The sequence below is a fragment of the Lissotriton helveticus genome, chromosome 7 (assembly GCF_964261635.1).
Source record: "Lissotriton helveticus chromosome 7, aLisHel1.1, whole genome shotgun sequence".
Classification (NCBI taxonomy): Eukaryota; Metazoa; Chordata; class Amphibia; order Caudata; family Salamandridae; genus Lissotriton; species Lissotriton helveticus.
The window spans coordinates 77,877,176-77,894,259 of record NC_136068.1 but is presented as its reverse complement, the minus strand read 5'-3'; positions in this window follow the sequence as shown (position 1 = coordinate 77,894,259).

Here is a 17,084-nt window from a genome sequence, read left to right as displayed (position 1 = left end):
ATAGTGCCCTCACCGCTATTTTGTCGGGCCGGTCCCTCGCGCTTCTGAATTAGGTGAGCGCCATCTTGGGTGGGTGTTGGGGAAGCGCTGTATTGATCGCACTCTAGCAGTCAGGTGGACTGGCTAGAGGCTGTTTCCGGGTTTACTACTTAAGGAAGGCAGGAGGTAGGTCCTCCTGCTTAGGCCTGTCACTGCTGCATTCACGGCCGCTTTAGGACGCTTTAGCGTATTTTAAAAATATCCCGTTTTGTCTACTATTTTAATTTTATTTGCCCATAGTTTTCCCCTGCTTTTAACCCCGGTTCGCATTGCTGCTCGTAAATAGTGCCCTCACCGCTATTTTGGCGGGCCGGTCCCTCGCGCGTCTGAATTAGGTGAGCGCCATCTTGGGTGGGTGTTGGGGAAGCGCTGTATTGATCGCGCTCTAGCAGTCAGGTGGACTGGCTAGAGGCTGTTTCCGGGTTTACTACTTAAGGAAGGCAGGAGGTAGGTCCTCCTGCTTAGGCCTGTGACTGCTGCATTCACGGCCGCTTTAGGACGCTTTAGCGTATTTTAAAAATATCCCGTTTTGTCTACTATTTTAATTTTATTTGCCCATAGTTTTCCCCTGCTTTTAACCCCGGTTCGCATTGCTGCACGTAAATAGTGCCCTCACCGCTATTTTTGCGGGCCGGTCCCTCGCGCTTCTGAATTAGGTGAGCGCCATCTTGGGTGGGTGTTGGGGAAGCGCTGTATTGATCGCGCTCTAGCAGTCAGTGGGACTGGCTAGAGCTCTATTTAAACCGGCTACTATGGCGCGCAGCGTGTGTGCGCTGCGAGTGCGCCGCAATGACGCCGGAGTCACGCCAGAGTCCAGCCCGTCTGCGCCCGTCCGCGCTGAGGACGGGCTGGACAGCTGGTCTTATGGCTTAGATGCCCCTGACCCCCTGCACTTTAGATATTCTACTCAGACCCTGCTCGCGCTTAAACCCTCTAGGCTTTCACGTTTCCATTCATTTTCGCCTGATGATATTTTAAGCTCTTTACCCTGTGGATGCCCGATGTCAGATACGGTAAGCTCCATACCCCCTCCATCCAGTCATATGCCTAAACAACCCTCTTTTCCAAGAGTCAGGACTCTGAAGGAAGACTGCCTCCTCCTAAATGCCCGCTCGCTTATTAAAAACAACATCATGTTTAGGGATCTTGTATTAGACAAGAAGCCTTCCCTGGTTTTTGTGACGGAAACTTGGGCAAAGGACTCCTCTGGTCCTGACCTTATTGAAGCTGTCCCTGAAGGATATTGCTTGGCTCGTCAAGATAGACTGAACAGGGTGGGAGGAGGGCTAGCAATTCTTTACAGGGATTATTTTCATTGCCATACTGTCTCTATTTCCGACCCCACGGACAGTTTTCAAGCCCTATTCTTTTCCATAAAAAGTGGTCATAGAGCCTTCTTCAATGGAATACTAGTCTATCTCCCTCCTGGCTCGCGTACTGATTTTGGACAACGGCTTCTCCACGTCTTAGAACCCTATTTTGGTCGGAAAGATTTTACGGTTCTGGGAGATTTTAACTTTCATTTGGAGAGGCACGATACCAAGGAAACTTTTTCCTTGCTTGATGCCATGTCAGCCTGTGGATTTGCCCAATTGGTTAAAGGGGCTACTCATCGAGCAGGCCACACGCTCGACGGAATCTTTTCCAATGACGAGAGGCTGATAATCAAGGATTCTATCTCCCTGTCATGGTCCGACCACTTGGCCGTTCCTTTTGAGCTAGCTTGTCCGCTCATCCATACGTTCAAAAATACATCAAGTAAAAAGGAACGTCGCAGGAATTTTAAGAACATTACAAACAGCTCCTTTACCCCGTGGGCACTCAATTTGTCCTCATCCCTAAGGGAAAATGTCTCTACAGCAGTCCTACAGTTTGAAAGGACCGTGACTGAAGCATTGGATGAACTAGCCCCCATCCAACTATGCCTCAGCCCCCTGGTTCTCGGAAAATCTTAGACTCCTCAGACAAGAAGTAAGGAGGCGGGAGCAACTATGGCACTCTGGTTGGGATCTAAAGGATAGGGAAGCTCATAAGACTCTGCTGAGGAATTATAAAGCTGAAATCATAAAGGCCAAACAAGAGCATTTTACGGCCTTGACAACCTCACTGACCTCTCCTAAAGAGCTCTTTAGGGTAGTGGACTCCCTTATAACTCTCCAAACCCCAGATCCCGTAGTAGCATCCCAAGAGCTTTGTAATAACATTGCCTCTTTCTTCCAGGCAAAAATATTAGATATTTACTCTGCCTTGGAGGTGCAAAGATCTCTCATCACTGGGCCCCCTGCCCTGGGGGCTATGGACCATGCCCCGGCAGAAATACTTCCTCTGGGAACCCTAGACTCTTTTCCTCCTCTTCTTTTAGAGGATTTGGATAGCCTCCTCAATAAAACTAAATCTGGCTCCCCTCTGGATGTATGTCCTCTCAGGATTCTCAAACAGTGTAGGGATACTCTCTTGCCCCCTCTGGTTGATATTATGAATAGAGCCATGAGGGATGGCCTCTTCCCCACCCAATGGAAAAACGCGGTGGTAAAACCTTTACTTATAAAGGCCTCTTTAGACCCTGCGGTTCTAAAAAATTTCCGGCCCATATCACTACTGCCAGCACCAGCAAAGATGCTAGAAGCACATCTTAACAAGCATCTTGCCACATTTGTAGAGAACTCGGGTTGTCTTGACTCCTCCCAACATGGATTCAGGAGGGAACACAGCACTGAGTCGGCCCTCACCATAGTGTTGGACAATATCCGCACGTGTGTTGATGGGGGCCAGACCACCCTTCTGATCCTTTTGGATCTGACGGCGGCCTTCGATACCCTTTCTCCCTCAGTGCTAACATCTCGGCTGAGGGAGGTTGGGGTTCGGGGGGCGGCGTTAGATCTACTCACTTCTTTCCTCAATCACCGAGTGCAAAGAGTGAAGTTGGGGGAGTACCTATCTCCATCCCTGCCGGTGCAATGTGGGGTCCCCCAGGGGTCGGCTCTTAGTCCGACCCTATTCAACATCTATGTGACCCCACTTGCCAGGCTAATTAGATCCTATGGGATGGAGATAGTATCCTATGCGGATGACACCCAGATACTCGTCTCTCTCTCCCAGTCAGGCGCCCGACAGCCTCCAATTTTAGATCTTGTATGGAGGCAGTCGGACAATGGATGATTTATAATTCATTGAAATTAAATGGAGAGAAGACGGAGGTGATGGTGTTTGGAGGGAAAGAGGACGTATGGTCATCTGGTTGGTGGCCAGACTCATTAGGAGCCTGCCCCACCCCTACCGCCTCTGCAAAAAAACCTTGGGGTCATGATTGATCCCGCCCTCAACTTGGATAAACAGGTCAACAGAACCATCTCCACCTGCTGGGGCATTATCCACATTCTTAAGAGGATCAGGCACTACCTATCGCTGCAGGCAAGGAAACAGCATGCAGTTGCCCTCATTGGCTCCCGGCTGGACTACTGGAATGCGCTGTATGTGGGACTGAATAAAAGTCTACTGCAGCGCTTGCAGGTAGTCCAAAATGCTGCTGCCAGGTTTGTCCTGGATCTCCCCAAGCGTGCCTCAGCTACAGCGGCTAGAAAGCTGTTACACTGGCTTCCGGTCGAGGACCCTATCCACTTCAAGACCCTATGTATAACCTATAGGGCCTTAGCTAAAAATAGTCCCACTGGTGTAGGATCTATCCTGTCCCGCTACACTCCCTCTAGGAATTTGCGTTCCTCGAGTAGACTTCTTCTGTCGGCCCCTCGATTCAGGAGAGCTAAATGGGGTGGCAGGGCTATTTCCACCTTGGCGCCCAAGTGGTGGAATGCCCTCCCACTGGAATTAAGATCTCTACCCACTCTTCAGGCATTCAGAAGTGCACTGAAGACGCATCTCTTTATGCAGGCCTATCTGAAATGGTGACATGCCTATGTTTATGATATGCTCTGTTAGGCGCCTTGATGCCTTCGGGTTATTGTTTGCGCGATATAAATTTTAATCAAATCAAATCATTATATTGATTTTGCAAGTCACAGAGGAGTTTCATGACCACATAAAGAAACAACACCAAAAGGTGAGTTTCTTTGTTAGAAGAGGGTGTTTTATTCCTTATAATACATGCTCCCACCATCACCCGTCCCACAAACTACTCAATTCCTTTAGGGTGTTGCTGTTTCATATCAAAGAGTTAGTACAGTTCCAGACATGAAGAATAAAAGTACTATCAGTAGTGTGTGAAATTAAACATATCATAAAGTAGTTAGTAATTTGTTGGGAAAAAATGAGAATTAGTTTAATCTAAATCAGATTAAAACATGACAAAATGTATAGAAACATGCAGAGAGATTCTATTTTACCTGTAATGATCTACAGCATGCAAGAAAGAAACATGTTGCCATAAATATCTTCTTGCTGCTGATCACTTCTCATTTTAGAATAGCAGTTCAGAAAAACGAAAACCCAGTTTACATTTCTGTTCTTTAAATTGCAGGTCAAAATATGCTCTGTGCACTGCCTGCCCTCTCTGCTGCTGGCAGCAGGCACTACTACCTTATAACTCAACTGTAATAAGTTATTACAGTTGAGCAGCTACCTCATTTCATTATTACAGGTGACTAGAGACGTCACAACTCCCTTTTAATATGGAAGATAATGGTGGGCATTTTTATACAGGGATTGCAGGAACCTATGTATTATAGGTATAATTAAGGATGGGTCAGAATGACATTTGGAAGACGAGGGCATGGTTCGTACTGTCATAGTCACTAAAACCCAAGGTGAACTAAATACTTTTTACGACAACTTTTCTTCTGTGATCTATTAACGGGCTTTAAGAATTTGGGGAATTTATGACTGATTTTGCTGCATAATATTATTAAACAAATAACTAAAATAGTACAGTGCTTGAAAGTAAAGAAACATGTTTTATTGTGAACAATGTGCATGGTTTCTTAGAGGCGTGTCACTATTTTTTTTAAAATAATTGATCATTTTGTATTAAGTAAGACCTTTGATTTTGTTTTTTGCGTTTTCTCTCCGGTCAAGAAAGCTTGGCAGGTAAAACTGTGATGTCACAGCAATGGAAATCAAGCTTCGTATTTCACTGTTGTGACGTCATTGCAGTGAATCCCATACATGACAGGTGTTTATTACCCAGTGGAATCCATTTTGTCGACTATACAATAGCAAAAGATTGCGGCAAAACGTGTACGTTTTCAGCCAAATGCCGTGCATTTTAAATGGAGGTTTTCAAGTGGAAGCATAACCCCTCACCTCCTGGTGGTCAGTGTCCTGGAACGTTGGACCAGTAAAGACACACACTCAAGGAGTTAAAAGACTGACAGCCTGTGACCTCCTGTTAACGCAATGGTCCATGGAACCAAATCATCAACCTTCTGAGCGTCCTAATACCAATTACAGCTTTGTGGACGGTCCCTCAATGCAGTGCCCTGCAACAGGACCCTTGACCCGTATTTATTTATGAGGTTTTATATAGCGCTGCTATACCCAAGAGTATCAGAGCGCTTTACAAGGTAGGTAGACATATTCAGAAATAAAAAACAATTTACAATGTGCCGTAAGATTCAACAGAAAGGTAAAACATTGCATTGAATGTGTGAGGGGTCAGAGAAGCAACAGGATAAAAAGAGGGATACAGGGGGGTTGCAGTTAGGGAGAGAAGGGGGTGTAGAGAGGGGGAGTGAGAGAATGGAAAGAAGGAGAGGGGATGGGTAAAATGTGAATCACAGTAAAGCGGTAATGAGCGGGGTCAGAGTAAAAAACAATTAGGCACCCCAGTGTTTGTTGAGGGGAAGTGCTTTGAGTCTTTTTTTGAAGAGAGGGTAAAAGAGGTTGCAGCGAAGGTCTTTGGGTAGAGAATTTCAAATCGTCGGAGCCGTACCAGAGAATGCACGAGATTGGGTCTTTTTACGTTTTAGTTTAGGAGGCATCAGCGTAGGGAGTTAGTGCTCCTCAGGGACCTGTAGCATCCTGCTTTTTGTAGCTTGCTAGAGAGGTAAGAGGGGGTGTTTTGGTATTGTATTGTATTTAATTATTTATAACGCGCAACTGTCACCCTACGGGTATCCTGGCGCCAACAGGAAATAGTCAGATGGAAACAACAATACACTGGCTGTCATGTCATACAAAAACAGCCGCCTGAACTGTTAGATGGACTCAAGAAAATTAAACTTTGCCGAACAGCCATGTTTTCAGGCTCTTTCTGAACCCCAACAAGATGTCCATTTGCCTGATATTCTGGGGAAGCTCGTTCCACAGCCTACATGCAGAAGTGCAGAAAGCTCTGCCTCCCATCCTCGATCTCCTGATCCTGGTAGTTGCTGCCAAACCCAGGCTAGAGGAGCGCAGGGACCTTGTAGGCTTATACCAGGTGAGCCTTTGCTGTAGGGGAATAGGTCCCATGTTGTGCAGGGCTCTATACACAATACATAGGGACTTAAAAGCAACTCTGCTCCTGATTGGCAGCCAATGTAAATCTCTAAGCGCCAACGTGGTGGAAGAGCTACGAGGTCTATTGAGAGCCAGCTTAGCCGCTATAGACTGGACCCTCTGGAGCCCCTGTAAGATGTATAAGGGGGCCCCTAGATATAGAGAGTTACAATAGTCCAGTCTGGCCAGGATCACACTCCTGACCACTAACGGTCTAGACTCATCAGGCAGAAGGGGCAGAATCTGTCTGAGCGCTTTCAGCAATCCGAAACAGACACTAATGGTTTTATTGGTCTGCGAGGTCATTTGGAGATCTGCATCAAACAGTACCCCTAAGTTACACACGGTCTTCACTGGGATGCAAGGATCAGCTCCCGGCGCAAGCCTGATCTCGTAGGAAGGTTGGTGACTCAGTTTGGCAGACGAACAATAGACCACCTCCGTCTTCCCTTCGTTAAATTGGAGGAAGTTTATTTTCAGCCACCTGGAGACCCTGCTCATGCAGTCCTGAAAGGTCTCCATGGTCACTGCCTGTCTTCCTTCTAGGGAGAACACCAATTGGGTGTCATCGGCGTAGTTGATCAAATCAATTCCATAGGATTTGATCATAGGGATCAGAGGCTGCAAATAAAGATTAAAAAGAATAGGGCTGATCGAGGAGCCCTGAGGAACTCCATGACAGACCTTAGACTTGGGGGATGAGAAGGGTGCTAAGGTCACCACCTGTTGTCTGTCCGTCAGGTAGGATTGTATCCACATCAGGGCCTTGCCCTTCACCCCCACTTTTTCCAGTCTACTTAACAGAACCGCATGGCTAACCGTATTGAATGCGGCCGACATGTCCAACAGCACCAGGACTGAGGAATTGCCATTGTCGGCTCGCATTCGAAGGGTGTCCAGCATGGTTGCCAGTGCAGTTTTTGTTCCGTGGCCTGGGCGGAAGCCAAATTGGTCCCTGTCCAATAAGCCATTGTCTTCCAGATATCCTGACAGGGACTTGCTGACCACTTTTTCCACTATTTTTATCGGGTAGGGCAGGAGGGATATGGGCCTGAAGTGCGCCGGGATAGTAGGGTCCAGCGAAGGCTTTTTAAGCAGGGGGGTAACCACTGCCTGCTTCCATGCTTCCGGCACTATGCCTTCCTCAAGGGATTGGCGACAGATCCGATCCATCCAAGGAAACAGCTCTGGCCCATATTCCTTCCAGATCCTGTGCGGGAGGGGGTCTAAAGGCGACCCTGATGCCACATTATGGGCCAAACTTGAAAAGAGCTCCTCTGTAAGAGGGGTGAAATCATCCAATGATGACAATATTGGTAGGGATTCCTCTTCTTCTATCTGTGCCACTGCATCTTTGCAGCTCGCCCTTTCCTCCTTCAGCTCACCCACAATTTTGGCAATCTTTTCCTCAAAATAGATCGCAATCTCATCGCATAGTTCTTGAGTTGAAACCACCTTATTACTCAAACAGGTGGGGTGCGAGAGATCCCTTATGATATTAAAAAGGGTTTTGGTACTGTTAGGGGACTGAAGAATAGTAGTGGCATAGAAGAGTGCCTTAGCTTTGGCAATAGCTCCTTTATATTTTGCCTGTTCCACTTTTAGTGATATTTTATCCGGCTCTAAATAGCCTCTACGCCATTTCCTTTCTGCCTCCCGGTGTGCATTACGTAGGGATTTTAGCTCCTCATTAAACCAGTGGGCTGATGGTTTCCTTTTATTCTTTATATTTGTCAGAGGGGCAAATCTATCCAAGGTATTTATGATGTGGTTGCAGTACTTTTGATAGTTCACCTCTACCGATTCCACTGGATCATAGGATATATTGCCAGTAAAAGTAGGCTTTGTTTTATCCTTTGGTAATTTAGACCAAATCCGTCCCTTCCTGTAAGTCATCGGGCACTCACTTCCATTGCCCTCCATGGGTATGGAGATCTGGAAATGGATTAAGGAGTGGTCGGTCCAGCACTGAGGTAAGATTTCAATCATCTTAGTCTCAGTCTGTTTGGCAAAGACCATGTCAAGGATATGTCCCCCTGAGTGAGTTGGTTTCAGTACCAGCTGATCCAAACCCCAATTTCCACAGATGTCCTTCAGATCCCTCAGATGACTCCCCAGGGACCCATTGTCCCATAGATTAAAATCTCCCAGAATCAACAATCTGGAGTGGGTCAGGGCGAGAGCAGAAATGGTGTCAAACAGCGCCTGGTATTGTGTATCCGCACTGGGTGTTCTATAGCATATCAATCCAGTCAGGATCCTACCTTTAGGTTCTTGCAAGGAGAACCCCAGTAGTTCCACCCCCGCCACCTCGTCGATCTGTAGAGGGGAAAAGTCCCATTTGTCTTTATAAATCACTCCAAGCCCCCCTCCTCTTCCTAGTGGCCTAGGTTTGTGGAATAGCTTATACCCTTCCGGGCACGAAGAACCCAACTCTACGGAGGTGTCCACACTGGTCCACGTCTCCGTGATGAATAGGGCATCTAGGTCCATATCATTTAGCAGCTCAGACACTTCCTGGTGATGTTTCACCAGGGATCTGCTATTGATCAACCCGCAATACAACATTACAGGGGACTGTGGTAGGGCATTTTGAGATGTTCCCTCTACCCTCCTACCTATGGTCAATAGCTCATCCTTGGAGTACCTGCAGCCAACAGCGGACTTAGCCCTAAGCCCGTCCGGAGCACGGACGGGCACAGACGGGCTTTCCTCTGGCGCTCCTCCGGCGCGACGCTGCGCGCGAGCGCTACGCGTTAGCATACTGATCTTTAAATATTGTGTGGCAAAAAGATACTTGCAAACACTAGAGCGCTAGCCCCTGGAGCGCTTCTGAGCCCACACCCAAAATGGCCGTCGGGAGTGAGGCGGCGCTGGGTTTACCCAAAATGGTGAGTACTGTCGGGTCTTACTATTTTCTGAGTAATACAGACATAGGGGGAGCGTGGGGCACAAATGTAAGTTATCCCTGCATACAATATATCACCTCAATACAGTCAGTGTAAAAAACGAGCAATTTTTTAAAAACGAGCAAAGTGCTCCTAAAATTTTAACAAGCAGTAGCAGTTCTAGAGCAACAGCAACAGCGTGACAATCCTGTTTGTCCGCGCGAGGCTGACTGGTCCCCTAAATAGTGTTTGCCAAAAAGGCACTTGCAAACACTAGAGCGCTAGCCCCTGGAGCGCTTCTGAGCCCACACCCAAAATGGCCGTCGGGAGTGAGGCGGCGCTGGGTTTACCCAAAATGGTGAGTCCTGTCGGGTCTTACTATTTTCTGAGTAATACAGACATAGGGGGAGCGTGGGGCACAAATGTAAGTTATCCCTGCATACAATATATCACCTCAATACAGTCAGTGTAAAAAACGAGAAATTTTTTAAAAACGAGCAAAGTGCTCCTAAAATTATTAACAAGCAGTAGCAGTTCTAGAGCAACAGCAACAGCGTGACAATCCTGTTTGTGAAGAGCTTTGTGCGTGATACAAGCAATCTTATATGTGGATCGTCCCTCAACTGGAAGCCAGTTTAGGTTTTTGAGGACAGGGGAGATATGTTCAAACTTTTTACAATCAGAAATAAGTCTGGCGGCTAGTTTGAGAACAGATTTGATCGGTGCAAGGTGGACTTTAGGGGTGCCCGCAAGCATGGCGTTGCCATAATCGATCTTGGAAAGGACAAGTGATTGTACCACGATTTTGAAATCATCAGCTGGAATAAAAGGTTTAATTTTTTTGAGGTGGTGAAGGGTAAAAAGAGCACTTTTGGCTGCATTTTTAATGTGGGGGATGAGATTAAGATTTTGGTTGATGCTGATGCCTAGTGATTTGACAGAATTAGAGGTGGAGAGGGTGCAATTAAGTGCTTTGATATCATTAATCCAGAGTTGAATGGGTTCAAACTTGTGACCTGAGCATGCGCAAAGATCTCTCCAGCAAATGCATTAACCACCAGGGTTATCCTTCCAGTATTATATTCTGAAACGTGCTGGACACATACAGTGTTGCAGTAGGCGCCTTAACCACCTAAACTTGCTTAAATGTCCCTGCTTGTGACTAGTTCGGTAAGCCAGAATACCTTTACACTATTTTTCACATTTCTTTGGGTTCGGAATTTGAAGGGAAAAAAAGAATGCAAAGGCTGCTTGTTGTGCTGCCCCTCATACCCCCGCCCCTCATTATTCAGCCCTCCATTGACACCACCCCCACCCCACCCTAGTTCCATCCGTTACCACTTGCGCCCCCAATCGATGAGTTCCTGGAGTCTTTTTTCCATGTCTTCCCTAGGGTCGAGCATGTTTGGGTCTCTGTCCTGAGTACAGTCTGGACCTGCAGGGACTCAGGGGTTGGACATATGGCGCTAGTGTGGGCCTCGGGCACCCAGGGCATCTTCGCAGAAGCCTCCCTTGTCCCCAGACTGTCTTCAGGAAACAAATATGTGCAGAGGATGAGGCGGAGTGAAAAGGTAAGCCAGGAGGTGACATCTAGGTGGCAGTAAATGGGCGACAGATCAGCGTGTGTTCGAGCTGCCAGCCCCCGGTGGGTGAGACAGGGTCCATTTTTCAGAGGCAGGGCCATGCCCAGCCTGGGCCCTTAGCCAAGGGCCAGCCACGGTTCCTGGGCCTGACACACCATGGACACTCGTCATTCAGTGGAAGCTGCTTCTTCCACACCAACCCAAGGAAAGAGGGAGACCCTCCAGGGGGTGTGTAGGAGTCCTAGGGATGTATGTCACTACAACGCATGCTTTTACAACGCATGCCATTACGACGCAGGTTTTACAACGCAAGTCGTTACATCGACTTGCATTGGGGGGCGCTGGATAGTGAATAGTTTAATTTACTATTCCAACTCCAGTCCCCGTGGATAGTAGGGAAGGTGTTGGATAGTAATTAAACTATTCCCTATCCTAGAGCGCTCTCCAGCGCAATTCGTTGTAATAACTTGCGTTGTAAAAGTTGCGTCGTAATGGATGTTTCCCAGTCCTAGAGTGAGCGAGACAGACATCAGCAGCCCGATTGGAGAAGTGAGTGACAGGGGCCTACAAGGATGAGGACGAGTGATGTATGTTATATGTACCTATGCATGGCTGATACATGACTTGTCTGTGAGCAGGATATCCGGATAGCCGCCATGGCATGGATAGCTTAGACCCACTAGTCATGTAGCCAGCAGGGGTGTAACATAGGCCCCCGCAGCCCCTGCAGCTCCAGGGGACCCACTCAACACAGTACCGTGGCCGGAGAGCTCTTGACTGAGTCCGGAGGGGCTGCCTGTACTTTGCAGGGGGCCCCCTCAAGTTTCGTTATGCCACTGGTAGCCAGCATGACGATCTGCATAGGACTGGTAGTGCGGGCCCCCACGCAATGCCCGAGGGGAAGGTATCCGAATTCCAGCTGTGGGCTACTTTTTTTTGCAGCCTGAGGGCCAATTTGGGTGGTGCCTGCGTTTTTCTATACCGCCGGTGGCCCAGTGGGTGCCTGAGGGCCCTTTCTGGAGGCAGATGGGCGTCCATTACCTCCCTTTTGCCAGGGGGCACAGGTGTCCCTCCCTTTCTCTCGCTGGGCCGGCCCATGAATGTCTTCATATTGAGCTGGGCAGGGGACCTGAGCAGAAGTGGCCTCACTTGTTTTCAGGTGTGTTTCACCAGTGTGAACTAATCCGTGCATCTCCCCCCCCACCCCCCCCCCTTTTAAAATGTTTTTTTTTGCCGAAGCAGTGTTTTGCGAAAAGGCAATATGCAAATGTGGGCCACTATTTCTTCAGCGTTCCCGGGCCGAATCTTAAATTAGTATAGTATAAATATGAAGTCATTTGAGTAGTAGATATGCTATTCCGTTATTTGGGTAGTATATTAGTATCGTTGAATATGAAATTTGAGAAGTGAACATGTTTGTTCATTTTGATTGAAAAGGGTAGCCAATGATGGTGGACATGTTCGGTCAGCCACAAGCCATGTGTGGGGGCACACACACAATTGTGTTTCTGGTGTGTGTGTAGAATGTCGCTTTGTGGGGACAAGGTGTGGAATGAAGTGTTCCCAGTTTGGGTGAACTTTCCTGGCTCCCAGTGGACCAGAAGCAGCCCCCACAGTGAGAGTAGTGGAACTGTAGTGGGGGAACAGCAAGCTTCCTGAACAACCAGCACAGCCCAAGGAGGTAGAACTGGGGCCTGTATCACCCAAAACAAGCTTGCCTGGGGCTGCTGACAATACACAAGTAGAGATGACCAAGGGGAAAGGGTGCAGAATACCCTCCTCCCAGGAGATCATCCGCCTCTGCGGCATTAGATATCTTGCACTGGCTGCCAATTCACAAACGTGTTCTGTTTAACCCCTTCCACGCTGATGACGAGCTGGGCTCGTCATGAGGTAGCCTCCTGCTATGCTGATGACGAGCCCAGCTCGTCACGTAAAATGCGGTTTCGCAAAACTCCGCGTACGAGCGGAATTCCGCCCGCACGCATGCGGTTAAGGTCCTTATCATTACTTTTAGGGCTTTTCACTCACTAGGCCCCAATACCTTCGAACTGGCTTGAAGCGCTAAGGGGCATATTACCAAGGGTGGCGATAGGCAATTATTGCCGGTTTAGCGGCCGTTTTCGGCCGCTAAGCGGCGATAATTCTATCGCTCTATTAGCAAGCTGTCGCTAACTAATGTTAGCGACAGCTTTTAGGCGATAGCGAGCGGTTTGGGCCCGCTTTGCATGTCAGCGATATTTATCGCTAATGACATGCAAAGTGGGCGTACCCAACCTGTTAGCCACTGAAAGCAGTCGCTAACATCGCAATCGCCTATTAGCAAGGCAGGCGTAGCGATGGAAATATTCCCGCTATCGCAAAAACCAACGCCTGCTGAGACCAGTTCTTAGGCATGTTATCCAATGGGAGGTGGATAACATGGCTAAGAGCATTTTGTCGCTAATGTGTGAATATCGCTGTATTCTCAGCGATATTCACGCATTTCGCCGCTATTGCTGGATATTTTAGCACAATGGAGAAAAACATTGCTAATAGCATGTTTTCTCCGCTAACATATCCAGCGATAGGTAGCGATAATAAAATCGTTGCTAAGCCTATTTAGCGATAATTATCGCTACTTGTTGGTAATATGCCCCTAAGTTCCCTCCGTAGCTTAAGATCATCTAATGCCAATCTGCTGATCTTTCCAACTTTCAGATTGGTGTAGAAGGGAAGAAAATCACTCACAGTCATAGGCTCAAAGGCATGGAATAAACTTCCACCTCGACTTCGCCAGATTGCATCTGAGTCTGTGTTTAGGAAGGCACTTAAAACCTGTATTTTTAGTGCACCAGACATACTTTGCAAAACTCTGATCTGAACGCCCATTTTTCTGTCAGTAGCAGCTAACCAGCTCTGTTTCCACCTCTGGTTTTCCGTATCAGCGCCAAGATGCTCCTTGGAGTGATAGTTGCGCTATATAAAAACACTTTTACATTACATTAAACCGTAGAGTCTGTCACTGAAGAAGAGCGGTGAAGGATGTATCGGAAGGGCCAGAGATGTTGACTTTGGAGCTGCGGAACCAGGTTCGAGTCTCAGCATTGGCTCGACAGCCAGTGATTCTGGGCAAATCACTTATGGGCATATGCACAAGGAAATGGCACTGACCTCCTGCAAATTTTGCTGCGCCATTGCCAAAACACACGGATGCGCTGTATTTACAAGAATACAGTGCAACCCTATGTTTTCCTAGGGCTGGCACAAAAAATAGCTGCTTATTGTGAAAACAGACACCCTTGCGCCATACTGCAAGGGTGCCTGCGTTGCAGGGATGACTGTTTATGTGCAGGAAGGTGTCCCTTCCTGCACATAAACAATCAGTAATGGCAATTTGCTACTTCTATGCCAGGTCACTGTAGGGGCCTGTGTTCGACCTCATGGTCCCAAGTTCATATCCTGGCGGGACTACTCAGCCTTTCATTCTTCTGAGGTCGATAAAATGAGTACCCTTGAGTTGGGTAACAATTATCATCTGTTATTCAGTGCCAAGATCACCTTATGAGTGAGTGTGCGCTTTACAAATACATATGTTATGTGTGCTGAATTCTGCAGCACACTTACAAGTAGCAAACCAGCATTATTTAATGATTGTTCATTGGCACCTTCATGCATAAAAAAATCATAAATGGCGCGTTGCTCTTTTTAAGCATCAAAAAGCAATGGGTGTTGTGGTGGAACACCCACAGCAACACCCATTGCATGCCCCTTTCACACAGATACCTGTGTGAAAAGGTACCATATTTAGAAAGCAGGGTTAAGTCACAAAAAGTGGCTTAATGCCACTTTGTATATATGGAGCAGGGCATTGCGCCACCAGAACGTCGATAAAAGCGATGCACTGGTGGCGCAATCCCCTTGTACATATGCCCCAAAATCTCCGAGTGCCTACCAAAAATGAATGTGTCCTTGTGCAATGTAACATGCGCTCATGGAAAAGCGCTCCAAATACCTTTGGGTGGAGATGGCGCTATATGAAACTTAAAAATAAAAAAAAGCGGGCCCATCAAGCGGGTCAGGCATCATCTACCAGGGCCACTGCTGCCACCTGGCACCCAATGAGCTGCAATCTGTGACTGCCACCACACCCTTCATTTTCAGGGGTCACACCCACAGGTCCAGACAGAAGGGAACAAGGCTCTGAATCAATGAAGGTTCTGAATGTGGCAGTGGCCATCTAGACTGCAGATACAGAGCCAGACTTCTTGTGTCCCTCCATGAGAGATGTCGCGTCAGCCAAGATCAACAGCTTAGGTGCACGATCAGCTATGTTGAGTGCAGAGAACCCTCAACTGTGACCAAAAAGTGAAGCACACACACAGGACCCTGCACAAGAGCTTCCAAGGGAGGAAACTGCATCACAAGCGGCAGCCTGTCAGTATCCCATGACACCATGTAGAGAATCAGGGGTTTCAGATTATTCCCTGGCCCATGCCTTTACAGGCACCCTTGCTCATGTTGTAGACTGTAGTTATAGAAACTGATTTAAAGCAATTGGCACCTCACAGACTCCACTCCATACCACAATCAATACTTAAATGTACACTCATGGGAATTTGAAACTAAAAATCTATCCGACAACCCCAAACCAGTGCCCACTGAGTTATTCTTACTAAGCCACTACCCTCTACTTTAAAAGAGAATACTTCATAGTTGCTTCGACTCTCACTAGCCCCTAACTCCCTTTCACTCTCCGAACCCCCAAGATCCTACCGCGCACCCACTCTTCTGCATACCTAGCTCTAATCTGACCAGGGCACAAGTCCTAAAAAAAGAAGTGGGGGGACGTTGTCACCGGAAGTGACGTCACGTCAGGAAATGACATCAGGAAAGGTGGCTTGCACCATCGGGCTCATTGCCTCCCCTCGCTCACCCCTTAGATGCGATTGCATCAGAGAAGCCAGCGCGTGAGCAGCGTTCTGAATGAGCTCCGATCTCGCCGCAGAGAGGCCAAAGAGTGAAGTCTAACTGTTTGGCAGGGGGGACGGCGTCCACCCGGTAAAATAAGTGGGGGGACGCCGTCCACCCGCGTGGTACCCCGACTCGATGCCTTGAATCTGACCATCCCAGTGCTGTTACCTGAACCATGCAAAGCTGGTCCTACCATACACTGTTCTGGCCAAACAAGATTTAAACCCAAGCTTTAGACATTTACAATCAACGATTTCAATGAGCTTTGTTAAAACAGCTTCAACATGATTCTAAATGTATCATTCATGAATTGTTTTCCAGGTGTTTTAAATATTTAGATTTTTATGGTAAATGTCATACAATGTCAATGAATAGCATTTTTTCCCTTTCAAGCGTATTTTGTATGCTTGACGTTCAAAACTATGTATTTCCTAAATTTTCCTCCTAATGTTTTTCTAGTTTACCAGTTGCTAGATGCTCGGAATGAATATCTTTCTACTGCAGAAGAGCAGTAGCCAGACGATGATTTATCTTTCTGCACTCTGTGTCACTAAACGCGATATGGTCCACTTGTGCACTGCTCCATTGAGATATCCTCAGGTGAGACTGTGTGCTTGTGAGTGTTTGCAATGGGCCTTGCTACGGCAAAATATATTTAAACTGTGGGTTTGTAGGGGGAGGGAGAGGGGGGATATTCAGAGTCTAGCTCAACGTGGAGAAATAACACCAAGCAAGAAGTACGATTCATGGTCCACTTGTAGAAAGGATGATGTGAGAAGTTGAGTTACTGGTTGACTGGGGTTTGACCGTGGTCAAACAGCAAAAGGTGGAGGGTAAGGCAAAAAACCTGAGGATTGCCCTGCAGAAAGGGCCAGGTCCAACACAATCCTCCTCCATCCTAAAGCCAGGGGAGACTAGTCAATACCTTGATGGATTTCCCTGCTTAGGCAATAGAAGGTGGACAATGGCCTTCTACAGCAGGGGTACTCGTCAGTTCTACACCTCTCTGAACTCTGTTAGATCCCTCTGTCTATACTCTCCTGAGCCACTGAACGGACCCATGGGGAATCCTTCTCCTCATCTGTGGACCCCCATTGTGCAGCACCTAAACTTGCTCACAGATGCATCCGAGAGTAGACAGTAAAACCGTGGCCAACAAAGGCCTATTCCATCCTCAGATGAGACTTCT